This window comes from Danio aesculapii, chromosome 5 (assembly GCF_903798145.1).
Source record: "Danio aesculapii chromosome 5, fDanAes4.1, whole genome shotgun sequence".
NCBI lineage: Eukaryota > Metazoa > Chordata > Actinopteri > Cypriniformes > Danionidae > Danio > Danio aesculapii.
Window position 1 is genome coordinate 1,190,407 of NC_079439.1, and position 12,756 is coordinate 1,203,162.

Consider the following 12,756-nt stretch of genomic DNA (forward strand, 5'->3'; position numbering starts at 1 on the left):
TCCCGCTAACATTCGAGCGCTGTTGAGTGCATTCTTAAACATTTTGATTTGCCGTTGTGTTCACATGCTCAACAGAAATGACTGTGATTGGCTGTGAAGGTCATCAGTTCCCCGAACTCTCCATTGTTTACTGAGTGTAACCACAGATACAGGGACACTGGAGCATTTTAAAGTCACGCCGATCAGCTGGTTTGTATAAGCTGACATACGAGTGATCCGCTGATGATTCAAAACGCTCCAGTGTCCCTGTATCTGTGGTTACACTCAGTAAACCACAGTGAGTTCGGTGAAGTGATGACCTTCACAGCCAATCACAGTCATTTCTGTTGAGCATGTGAACACAACGGCAGATCAGCGCTGTTTAAGAACTTGCTCAAATGTTAGCGGGAAATGGATGTTTTTAAAATTCCAGTATCGTGCAATCCTAACACACACACACACACACTATACCCAAAATAAAAGCCAAAAACTAAACTTTCTTTTTCTTGCACTGGAAAATTTGTCCAAATCCCCACAGGGAAAACCAGCAACACACAGGAATGCATGACCATCTGCTGTCATGGCTTTGCAATCAATAACTGTGATTATAATGGAAGTCAATGAGCCAAAAACAGACAACATAACCACAGGGGAGTCAATCTGTCCAGTTTATTGTTGAAAAATTTCAAAGCATTTCCCCAAAATATGTGACGAAATAAGATTCGTCAGCAAAAATAATCACATTTACTGAAACACAGAGAAAGAGGAGGCACATTAGGCCTCAAAATCACCCTAGAGTGGATGAAAACAACCCAACATCAACAAGGGTTAATCTAATGCACACATGAACGACTGTAACATTACCATACTCTAACATTAACAAATACTGTAATAATAATTTAAAAAGAGAGCAAAAATCAGTCCATGTCACTATTTTCCAGTGCCTTAGACTGATTTTTGCTCTTTATTCTGATGAATCTCTTACCCAATGAGCACAGACACATTATTTAAGCTTGATTTTGGATTGTAATAAATGTATTGTTCATGTTATTAAACACATTAATTAACCAAAATAACAAATGCATGAACCATCTGAGAGGTGATTTGTGATGATAGAATGACTCTTCACACTTTGCATTATTAATATTGTCGGTTTTATTGATATATGACATGATTGCATGCAGAACAGATGATTCGCATCCTCCTGCGGTCCACCTCGAGCATCCCCATCCAGCCTAACCAATGTGCAGACTACTGTACAAACGCTAATTCCTGAACAGGTAGTCTGAACACTGGGCAGGCGGGACGGGCGTCCACAAAAACTCCACAACTCACACTTATCCTGAGCTCTAGATGACGTCTGGTAGAATTATGAAGGAGGCTGAAACAGGGAAAATAAACACTGGTGGTCCAATCCTGATGGGGTTTTTTAAATATTTTTATTTTGTGATGGTTGAGTGTTTTTCAGTACAATATATACACAGTTGAAGTCAAAATTATTCACCTTTATACCATGTCTCCCAAATGATATTGAACAGATTCAGGACTTTTTCACAGTATATTCTATAATATTACTAGAGAAAGTCTTATTTGTTTTATTTGGGCTTAAATAAAACCAGTTTTAATTGTGTTAAAGCCGTTTTAAGGTCAATATTATTAGCCCCTTTAAGCAATATTAGTTTTGGATCGTCTCCAGAGCAAACCACTGTTATACAATGACTTGCCTAATTACTCTAACTTTACCCTAATTACCCTAGTGAAGCCTTTAAATGTCACTTTAAGCTGAATACTAGTGTCTTGAAGAATATCTAGTCTAATATTATGGATGTATAAAATAAATCAGTGATTAGAGATGAGTTATTAAAACTGTTATGTTTAGAAATGTGTTGAGAAAATCTTCTCTTCATTAAACTTAAATCAGGGAAGTATCAGGGAATCAGGGAAAAATCTAAAAGTATTACAATTAACAGGAGGGCAAATAATTCTGAGTTCAACTGTATATATATATATATATGACTTTATTTCCAGACTCAAGGTCTAATAAATAAAGAACAAACACAAGTAACAATAATACAGAATCAAGTAAGTCAGAAACTCAATGCATGAGCCAGGGGAAGGGGGGTGAAAACTTTTGCAATTGAAGATTTAAGGTAAATTGTACCTAATTTGTCTTCTGAACATGTATCTTTTACTTCTGGAATTAGTAAAATAAGAACAATTGTGAACAACATTATTCTGGTTAAAAGTTTTCACCCCCTGGCTTTTTTTAATGCATTGTGTTTCCTTCTGGAGCGTTGGTGAGGGTTTCAACATTTTTTTTTAATAGTTGTGTTTAATCATCTTTAACATGAATAGATGAATCTACAATCTGCTGGAAAAGGTTGAAATCTGAAAACTATGCTGGAAAACTGAAGAACTGGTAGTCTGAGCACTGGGTCATCCACAAAAATCACACTGATTAGCTCTAGATGACGTCTGGTAGAGATACGATGGAGTCTGAAATAGGGAAAATAAACATTGATGATGATGATGATGATGCGTCTGAATGGAAGCTTCCTGTTTCCTGTGTTGAGTGATGATGCGTTCCATGCGGTTTCATGTTTCACTTTGAAATTCCCTAAAACTTCGCTGCATGTGGAAGAAATTAAATGCAGGTCGTTTGGATTGATTAATGTTTTATATTTACATGCATGTCTAAAAACTGCTAAACTAACTTGGACTTGGATACCGCTGGTGTCTGATGATTTTAAGTGCTTTTTTATATTCGCTAGACACTTTTTAAATACATTTAAATCTATTTTAAAAATTAAACACTTAAAAAAACGTTTTCTGAAATTTTATATAAATATAATATAAAATTATACGTATATAAACTTAAATATTTCAGTTTGGAGTTTCTGTTCATCTAAACAAATTCAGAAATTAAATATTTTATAATTTTATGTGGATAAATAAATACACTTAAATATGTCATTTAAAAAATTACACTAGTTTGGAGTTTCCGGTAATCCTAAATTTGATAAATTATAAACTTTAGATGAATAAATATATTTAAATATGTTTTTTTTATGCTTCAGTTTAGAGTTTCTGGTCATTTAAAAGTTTTCAGAAATTGTATAAATATATATTATATTCATTAATATATTATAGAATTTTTCCCAGTTATGGGTTGCAGCTGGAAGGGCATCCGCTGCGTAAAACATGTGCTGGATAAGTTGGCGGTTCATTCCACTGTGGTGACCCCAGATTGATAAAGGGACTTAGCCGAAAATAAAATGAATGAATGAATTATATAATTATAAATATATAACCTTTGGAAAAATACATACAATTAAATACGTTTTTTAAAAGATTAATGCATTTGTTTGGAGTATATAATGTAAAAAAAACATTCAGAAATTGGATAAATATATATTTCATATTTATTAATATATTATATAATTATAAATATATAAACTTTTGATAAATATGTTTGTAAAAATATTAACGCATACAGTTTCTGGTCATCTAAAAAAAGCTTTCTGACATTTTATAAAAAAATTCTGACATGTTATAAATGTATTATATATATATATATATATATATATATATATATATATATTTACTTAATAATATATGATCTAATTATAAATACATAACGTTTTCGGAATTTCATAAAGCAACTCTATCTACAGTATATAGGCTATATAGTTGTTGTTTTTTTATAGTAATTTAACATTTTGACTTTAATTTACCACACACAATCATATGTCCTCGATGACCTTTGGAATAAGATTAATTACAGCTGATGATCTGAATATTAATCTACTAAAAAAAAGATTCATTTTTAATCTACAATTCGGTCCCTCGTTTGGTTAGGAATATTTTCTTCTGCTGAACACGATAATAACAGTTATTACAGCTGATGATTAATCTATTATCAGAATATTTAAAAGCGACAGTTAAAAACATTTAAACTCTGTCATCGATGACATCACTTGTTCCAAAAACTGCTTGAACTCTCTTCTGTTGAACACAAAAGGAGATATTCTAAAGAATGCTTTACAGACATTGACTTCAACAGTATTTGCTTTTCTTATGGAACTCAATGGCTAGAACATTCTTCAAAATATCTTCTTTTGTGTTTAACAGAAGAAACAAACTGGAACAGTTTTGGATCAAGCGATGCTAATGAGCGACAATTAAAAATGAGTGAACTATACCTTTAACATCAGATCGGCTGCTAATATAATATATACACTGTAAACAATTGTAAATTAGCAGTTTCCACCCGTTTATTTCTGCTTTTCAGTTGCATTATGGGAGCTTGATCTTTCTTCCAACAACTTTTAACCTTGAACAGTTGTAAAAAGTGACTTTTCTGAAAATTATTAATAGTGTGCAGTGCTATAATGTGTGTGTTGGTGTTGTATATTACGCTACAAACACCTTGTAATAAACTGTAACACATTGTCTGCTATTTTACAGACTTATTTCTCTATACATTACTCTTATATGACTTCAAATGTCAATAAAAGTCACTTTGTTAAACTGTAGAGTTGAATTTTCAACATTAAAAGTGACTTTTATTGACATTTTAGTAGATTTAAATAATATAAGAAATAATATCTAGAGAAATGAGTCTTTAAAATAGCTGAAACTGTGCTGCAGATTATTACAAGGTGTTTTGTAGAGTAATATACAACACCAACACACACAATACAGCACTGCACACTATTAAAAACACTCACTTTTTAAAACTTTAAGGTTAAAAGTTGTTGTTAAGATGGACCAAGATGCCATAATGCAACTCCCAACCACAAATAAACACTTGTGAATCACGACATTTGGACACAGATCTTTTTTACAGTGTATAATAACATAAATAATCGTGTCTGAGCTGTAAAACATGATTAAATTCTCCATGCATCAGTGATGAAGATACTGCACCTCCTCATCCTCTTCTGTGTCTCCTCCAGTGGATTTTCCCCATATTTCTCAGTATCTACAGCACCGATAATTGATCATCTTTTCTTCCGAATAAAGTCTCAGAGCTGCGTTTAGCATCCGTCTCCTGATTCAGCGTCTCGCAGGCTTGACGTGGCAGAGCACTGCTAACTAACTTTACTAGTGAAGGAGCAAGAGAAAAGAGGCGGGGCTTTCTTCTCCTTTCCCGCCTCCGTCTGGCTTTTCTGTTATTTTTTTCTCCCTGCTTTTTTTGGGGAGGCAGCAGGAAGTGAATGGTCAAAGGTCAACAGGAAGTGAAGCGCATTAATTTGCTGCATGTGTTGTGTCATTTTGGGAAAGGGGGTTGGAGTGTGTTGTTGGGGGATCGTGTGCTGTAGTTTTGGGGTGGAAAATGCATGCGTGTGTGGTTGTGTACTTGTTTATGTGGTTTATGAGGACATAAATGGGTATAATGGCATGGGTATGAGCTAGTTTTGCTCTATTAAGGAGTTTTTTGTTACACAATTTGAAATATTTCAGCTTTTACACTTTTTTTACATCATCATCTATGTTAAGGTGCCCTGATGCAATATACATTTAGAAATAAAGATGAAGTTTACGAGGATATATATGCTTTAGTGGTGTAACAGATCACAGATCTCCCGGTTCTGATCACATTATGGGTTTATTAGTCACGGATCGTACCATTTTTTGAATCAGCCAAAAAGGGTTTATCCATTTATTACAGAAACAGCACTGCAAGACACTTTTGGTTTAACAAACAGAACTGAGAACCTGTAATTTAATTACAATTAAAATGAGGAAATAATCAGCTGAAGAAAACTAAACTAAAGTATTCAGTGCTGTGAATTCACTGTTACTACTGCTGTTGCTAACACTAAATATAGAAATCTAACATTATCGTTTGTACAACTCATATTTATTTAATGTCATTTTTTAATAAATAATTCAGTTCTTCACTCATAAACTTCATGTTTCATTGCTAGATGATCATTATTGAAGAATTATTCAGTGGTATATTTTTGATGGCTGGTTGTCGCCACCTACTGGTTAAATAATATAATTGCTGCCTACAACTTTCATTTTTGAGCATCATTAAATGCATATGATGGTGATTTAATCTTTACCATAAACATCAGTGGTTTTATCTGAACTATAAACTGTTCTCCCAGAACTTCTGTGTTATTTGACTGTTGTAATTTCATAACTAACTCAAAAGACTAAAGACTGAATCTTTTAGGATTAATAAACATATTTAAATCATTTATAATGTATATTGCGTGGGTGTTGAGATCCTGATCTTTTAATGATTAATGGTGCAGCGTACACTGAATGCATTAATGCAGGATAAACAATTATTGACAGAAAACACCTTTAATAACCTGAGAAACCCACCACATCCCCAATAACCCACCACAACTTCTACTGTGATCATCATATTTTACAGGAAAGCCTAAATGCTTTCATACATGTGACCTGAATGAAGTGAGAGGCGATCTCTTTCTGTGATCGTTATAAATTTAGGATCAATCTACAAGTGAAAAATTTATTAATCCGCAAGTCACGTTTGCTCTGAACCGTGGGTTGTCATTTGTACGAATCATGGATCAACCGTGATCCGTTACCATTTATATGGATCCGTATCCATTTAAAATTGTCCAATTTGAGGGTTTGTTTAGGGGTATGGGTGGGGTAAAATGCATATAATACGTGGTTTTTACAGTATGCATTGCAAAAAAAATGCTTTTCTTTGAGTTTTGTCTCATTTCTAGTGCAAATGTCAAAATTTTTAAATGGAGCATATTTTCTAGACAAGCAAAAAAAATAAATAAATATATATATATTTTTTTTTTGTTTTGTTTTTTTCAGAAATTGGGTCAAAAATTTTTGTTCACATTTTTTACTTGTTTTAGGGAAAAACTCCCTTTTGGCATATTTTTTTTACGAAAAACAAGACAATATTTGTTCCTTGTCTAGAAAATTCTTCTTGATTTAAGAAATTTTAGATATTTGGACTAGAAACAAACTCTAAGTAAAAAAAGCTTAACAGAGAGGCTAAAACACTGCAAAAAAAAGTTTCTGTCTTGTTTTTAGTCCAAAAATTCTTTAATCTAGGAGCATTTTCTAGACTGGTAAAAATATGTTATTGTTATCAGAAATAATAAATTAAAATGAAGTTTTAAGCAAATAATCTTGCTATCGCTTGCAATTAACTATTCTTGCTTAGTTTCTGACTCATTCATTTTCTTTTCGGCTTAGTCCCTTTATTAATCCGTGGTCGCCACAGTGGAATGAACCGCCAACTTACCCAGCATATGTTTTACACAGCGGATGCCCTTCCAGCTGCAAAACGTCACTGGGAAACACCCATACATTCTCGTTCACACACACACAACGGACAATTTAGCCTACCCAATTCCCCTATAGCACATGTGTTTGGACTGTGGGGGAAACCGGAGCACCCGGAGGAAACCAACACGGGGAGAACATGCAGACTCCACACAGAAATGCCAACCGACTCAGCCGAGGCTCGAACCAGTGACCTTCTTGCTGAGAGGCCGAAATGCTACCCACTGCATCTCCGCGTTGCCCTTTCTGACTCATTATTTCTTAAAAATAGGCAATATTTGTTTTTTGTCTTACAATTCTTCTTGATTTAAGAATTTTTAGATATTTGGACTAGAAACAAAACACAAACTCTAAGTAAGAAAAGCATTTTTTGCAGTGTAATATACATTATGCCTATGGAGAGTCCTCATAAACCACATATACCAACGTGTGTGTGTGTGTGTGTGTGTGTGTGTGTGTGTGTGAGTGAGAGAGAGAACGAGAGATGCACAACTCATAGCTTTGTAGCTCTGCAGGAATTCCAGAGTTTCTTTGCAAGACAATACCTTGCCTAATTAACCTAGTTAAGTCTTTAAATTGCACTTTAAGCTGAATTGGGTATATGCTGAAGGACTTTTAATTTTCAGTAACCATGTTAAAGAGCCCCTATTTTGCATTATAAAAGGTCATATTTTGGTTTTGAGGGTCTCCAGCAACAGGCTGATCTGCATGGAGGGTCAAAAAACACTTTCATGGTCTTATAATCTGCATTTATTTTTACCTGATTATCCCAGCGACTCCCATATGATTCCTTCAGAGATTCATTAGTTCCCAAACTTCTTTGGCTGCATTTACACTGCACTGTTCAAGTGACTCAATTCTGATGTGTTTCTCCCGTGTGGCACAGATCGGATATGGCCCGTGTACATGTAAGCAGGAACAAATCACATGGATTCCGATTTACTCAAATCAGATTCAGGCCTTGTTCATAAGTGGAAACTTATCCGATAAGAATCAGATCTGTGTTCTCATGTCTGCAGTGTAAGCAGGTAGATCAGATTTTCACCTGTCAATGCGAGTCGCGCGTCATTAAAACCCAAAGCGAATAACGTCAAGTCTGACCCTTCCTTATCAGAACAGACTTCAGCAGAGTCCCGAACCTTAAATCTCATACACGAGGACTAACAGCTTTATATTGTCATATAGCACAGGTATTTAACCATGTTAACAAGAGCGAGAGAGCGCAATGTCCGCCACGCAACTCATATAAACTAATATATAACTAGTGCATACATCACATGCATAAATCCTGCCATGGACATTACATTAAGATGACTAAAAGGTTTAAATTCAATTCAATTCAATTCCCCTTTATTTGTATAGCGCTTATACAATGTAGATTGTGTCAAAGCAGCTTCACATAAAAGGTCACAGTAAATAGGAACAGTGTAGTTCAGTTTGTAGTGTTTAAGTTCAGTTCAGTTTAGCTCAGTTCAGTGTGGTTTAATAATCACTACTGAGAGTCCAAACACTGAAGAGCAAATCCAACGATGCGCAGCTCTACAGATCCTGAACCATGCAAGCCAGTGGCGACAGCGGAGAGGAAAAAAAAAAAATCCTTTATATCTAAAGAAGATGGACAAATGAGAACCTTTCTGTCATAAACTATAGTCAAACAGCTTGTCAAAAGATTACATACAGGACTTGAGGAAAGAGCGCTCTTTATTTATCAGCTGTTAGTCAGCGCCCGCTCTTTTTTTTCCTGGTCACTGCGTCTTTGCCGTGTGCTGTGTAAATGCAGGCGATCGGATACGACTCACTTTTAAAAGATGATGTAAGCAGGTCGGATACAGTCATAAAACCAGAACTGACCATCGAGATCTGCAGTGTAAATGCTGCCTTCTTAGTGCGATGCTAATCTGGACTGATTGGACCTATGACACAGTCTGTTGTGATTGGTCGACTGTGTTCAGCACAAGACGGAGAGAAACGCCCACCACGGTTATGAAGTAGCACACAGAGTATGTGGGAGCCAAATGCAGTTAAACACCAGCATAATACTCTACTCTTAACCCTAACCCCCAGTAATAACAGCGACACACATTCAGTATTAATCCACACAGCGGCAAACGTTGAACTATTTAGAAAATTGACCGCACCGCGTGTGTAGAAACAGCTGATAGCAGCCATAGTAACAAGAAACGGCAGAGGATCACGAGCTTAGAAACGCATTGAAATTGTTAAAGGAAGAAGCAGGCGTCAGGTTTTCAACGTGGTTTTGGAAACAATATGTGAAATAGCCCCACACAGGTTTATCCTGAGAGATACAGCACTGTAACGTAGGAGACGCTGAGAGCAGACTTGCAGATCCAAATGCAGGTTTTAATAGGAGGGTGAGTAAAGCAATGGTCAATACAGGGGCAAACAGGTGTATACAGCAAATCCAGAGTCGTAGTCAGTAACACAGGCAGATGATAAAAGACAGGCGGCAGACAGGGATCAACAGACTTACAAAGCGAGGGTCAAAACACGGGAAAGACAAACCAGGAAAATGCTTTGTAATGTTCATGGAATAAACAAGACTCAGCCCTGAATGAATGAATGAATGTGAGGTGTCTTTATAGTCCATGTAATCCACATGTGTCAAAGCCAGTTCCTGGAGGGCCGCAGCTCTGCACAGTTTAGTTTCAACCCTAATTAAACACACCTGATCAAACTAATAGAGTGCTTTAGGCTTGTTTGAAACCTACAGATAGGTGTGTTGAAGCAGGGCTGGAACTAAACTCTGCAGGGCTCCGGCCCTCCAGGAATTGACTTTGACACCCCTGATGTAATCAGTGTACGTGAGCAGCAGCTGTGTCTGTGTGCAAGCGTCCGGATTAATGTCAGCTGTTACCAGCGTTGATGAGCGCAGGGGGTTCTGGGAGTTGGAGTTCGCTCAGCTGTGGTCTCCCATATAGGAAACCCCGCTGGCAATCTGCACAAGCTACAGGAAGTGATCGCAAGCGGAGACAACTCCACTGGCAATCACAACACAGTACACAAGCACTGGTCTATAATATACACGTGATTACAAGCCGTGCGGGGTGATTACAACTTATAACACACAATTAAACACATATTTTGCAAACAACACAAAACTATTTTAATCACACTTACATGTGATGATGCAGAGGAAGAAGAAACTGGTCCATATCAACTGTAATGGTTACTGATAAAGTCCCACACATAATAGTCTCTGCTGCTCCTTCCTCTAATATCAAAGAGCTGGTGAATCTGGCGCTGCAGCGTAGGTTATTGTATTAATCATCAGACCAATGACAGGAGCAAACACAGCACACGGTTGGCTATACTGTGGTGTTGCTGTGAACTTAACCCTTTATTCTCCGCAGCTAAATCTCCATCTGTAGTGATCCTCATCTTCAGTCTCATGATCCCCCAAGCTTCGTGAAGGGAATGACGCATTCACAGTTTACCGGATGCGGTACTACATATTTGGTGATGTACCGTATCGATGTTGACGCATTCAAGCAAAAGATCCGAACCCAACACGATTCATTTAGTTGACTCTGAGTCAACTCTTTAGTTAAAGAATCACTAGTTTTAAACATGCTGCACTTTCAGATTTACACCTTAGCTGAATGACTTCACTCAGAGCTGTGTTACACACTGCACAGAGGGTTATTTTCATAAACCCATAATAGGGGCTCTTTAAAATGCTTCTGGTGAAATGTATGCGTTACAATATCATTGCGTTTAAGGTCTGGTTTCTTTAAATATCAATGATGTTCACTGGCTGATTGATATACGATATAAAGTAGGTCTCAGAATATACACAAAGCACTGCATTAAATTACATTGTTCTGTGTCATGTCTTTAAATATGGACATTTATTTTACTCCAGTATTTTGAATGGAGTTTCAACGCTCATCTGCTGCTACTGACGGCGCTTGCGTTTAAACGGTCTTTCATCTCATTTTACACTTGAACAACTAAATAAATGCTGAAGCCTGTTTAACTGATTATATTTTAATTACATTACAACATCTGTGCTGCAAAATGATCTGTATAACATTGAAAGAAGTCACATTAACCATTTACCAGACGTCTTTTCTGTAAGGGAAGAAACACTAGCTGTGCATATAGCCCATACTAGTATCTTGAAAAGCAAATAGTCAAATATTATGTGCTGTCATCATGGCAAACACAAAAGAATGAGTGATTAGAAATGAGTTATTAAATCTATTATGATTGGAGATGTGTTGGGAAAGGCCCAGTTAAACAGCACTTGGAAAATAGCTTTACAAAAAAATTGTATTTTATAGCATGTTGAGGTGGAAATGCATGCGTGTGTGTGTGTGTGTGTGTGTGTGTGTGTGTTTGAGCGGGAGATGCACAGCTCTGCGTAGCTTTGTAGCACTGCAGGAATGTCGGAGTTTCTTGGCAAGACGGCGGGCTTGTAATAACTCCAGATGTGCGGGCCTGTGGCGCGCTGGCGTGTTTTTTCTTCTGAAGCCGATTTCCTTTCCCTGTCCGGCGTGAATAAAGAGGCCTTTATGTTGGACGGCCCCCCCCCAACACCACTGCACCGCCTTTTCTCCCTCACACACACACACATGCATATTGGGTAACTGGGCCGAAATCAGGACCAGATTTGATGTGGGAGGTAACGGAGAGGCTAGAACACTGCAAAAATGCTTTTCTTAACCTACAGTTTTAGTCTTGTTTCTAGTCCAAATGTGTCAAAATACTTTAATCAAGGAGCATTTTGTCTTGTTTTCAGAAATAATGAGTCAGAAAGTAAGCAAAATATACTTAAATTGCCAGCAATAGCAAGATTATTTGCTTAAAATCACTTCATTAACACATTATTTCTGAAAACAATATAATGTTGTTTACTAGTCTAGAAAATGCTTCTTGATTTCAGAATTTGTAAATATTTGGACTAGAAACAAGACATTTTTTCCAGTGTTCTGGTCTTTCTCTGAAGGTTTTATCGTTTCTAGTCCAAATATCTAAAAATTAATAAATCAAGAAGCATTTTCTAGACTAGCAACAAATATTGTGTTGTTTTCAGAAATAGTCAGAAAGTAAGCAAAATATACTTAAATCCAGGCGATGACAAAATGATTTGCTTAAAACTCACTTCATTTTAACACATTATTTCTGAAAACAATAAACATATTCATACTAGTCTAGAAATTTGTAAATATTTTTGTCCAGTGTTCTGGTTTATCTATAATACTTTTTAGTTTTTGTATTGTTTTCAGTGGTAATAAGAGTCCTGAAAAATCATACTCATGTAAAAGTACCATTACTTACCAAAAAATGTAGTCCAAGTAAAAGTAAAGTAAAACTTGTAAATATTACTCAAAGTAGGAGTAAAAAGTAGCCCTTTTAAATAGAGGTGTCAAAATGAATTGTTTCTTCGGTGCACTGCGATGCAGACGCGGACAATTCGGTATCGGTTCAGTAATAATCATAACCGGTTATTATGTACTG

At 36.2% G+C, this 12,756-nt stretch overlaps 1 protein-coding gene and 1 long non-coding RNA gene across 3 annotated transcripts in view; one reads left to right on the plus strand and one right to left on the minus strand.

Moving 5' to 3' along the window:
• Positions 1–12,756, plus strand: part of dnm1a (dynamin 1a) — a 123,659-nt gene that overhangs the window by 83,927 nt on the left and 26,976 nt on the right. The gene's annotated exons all lie outside the window — the stretch shown is intronic.
• Positions 1,117–5,040, minus strand: LOC130228763 (uncharacterized). Its single transcript, XR_008837805.1, has 2 exons — positions 4,909–5,040; positions 1,117–2,475 (listed from the first exon to the last, which is right to left on the minus strand). It is a non-coding gene; the product is annotated as an uncharacterized LOC130228763 (long non-coding RNA).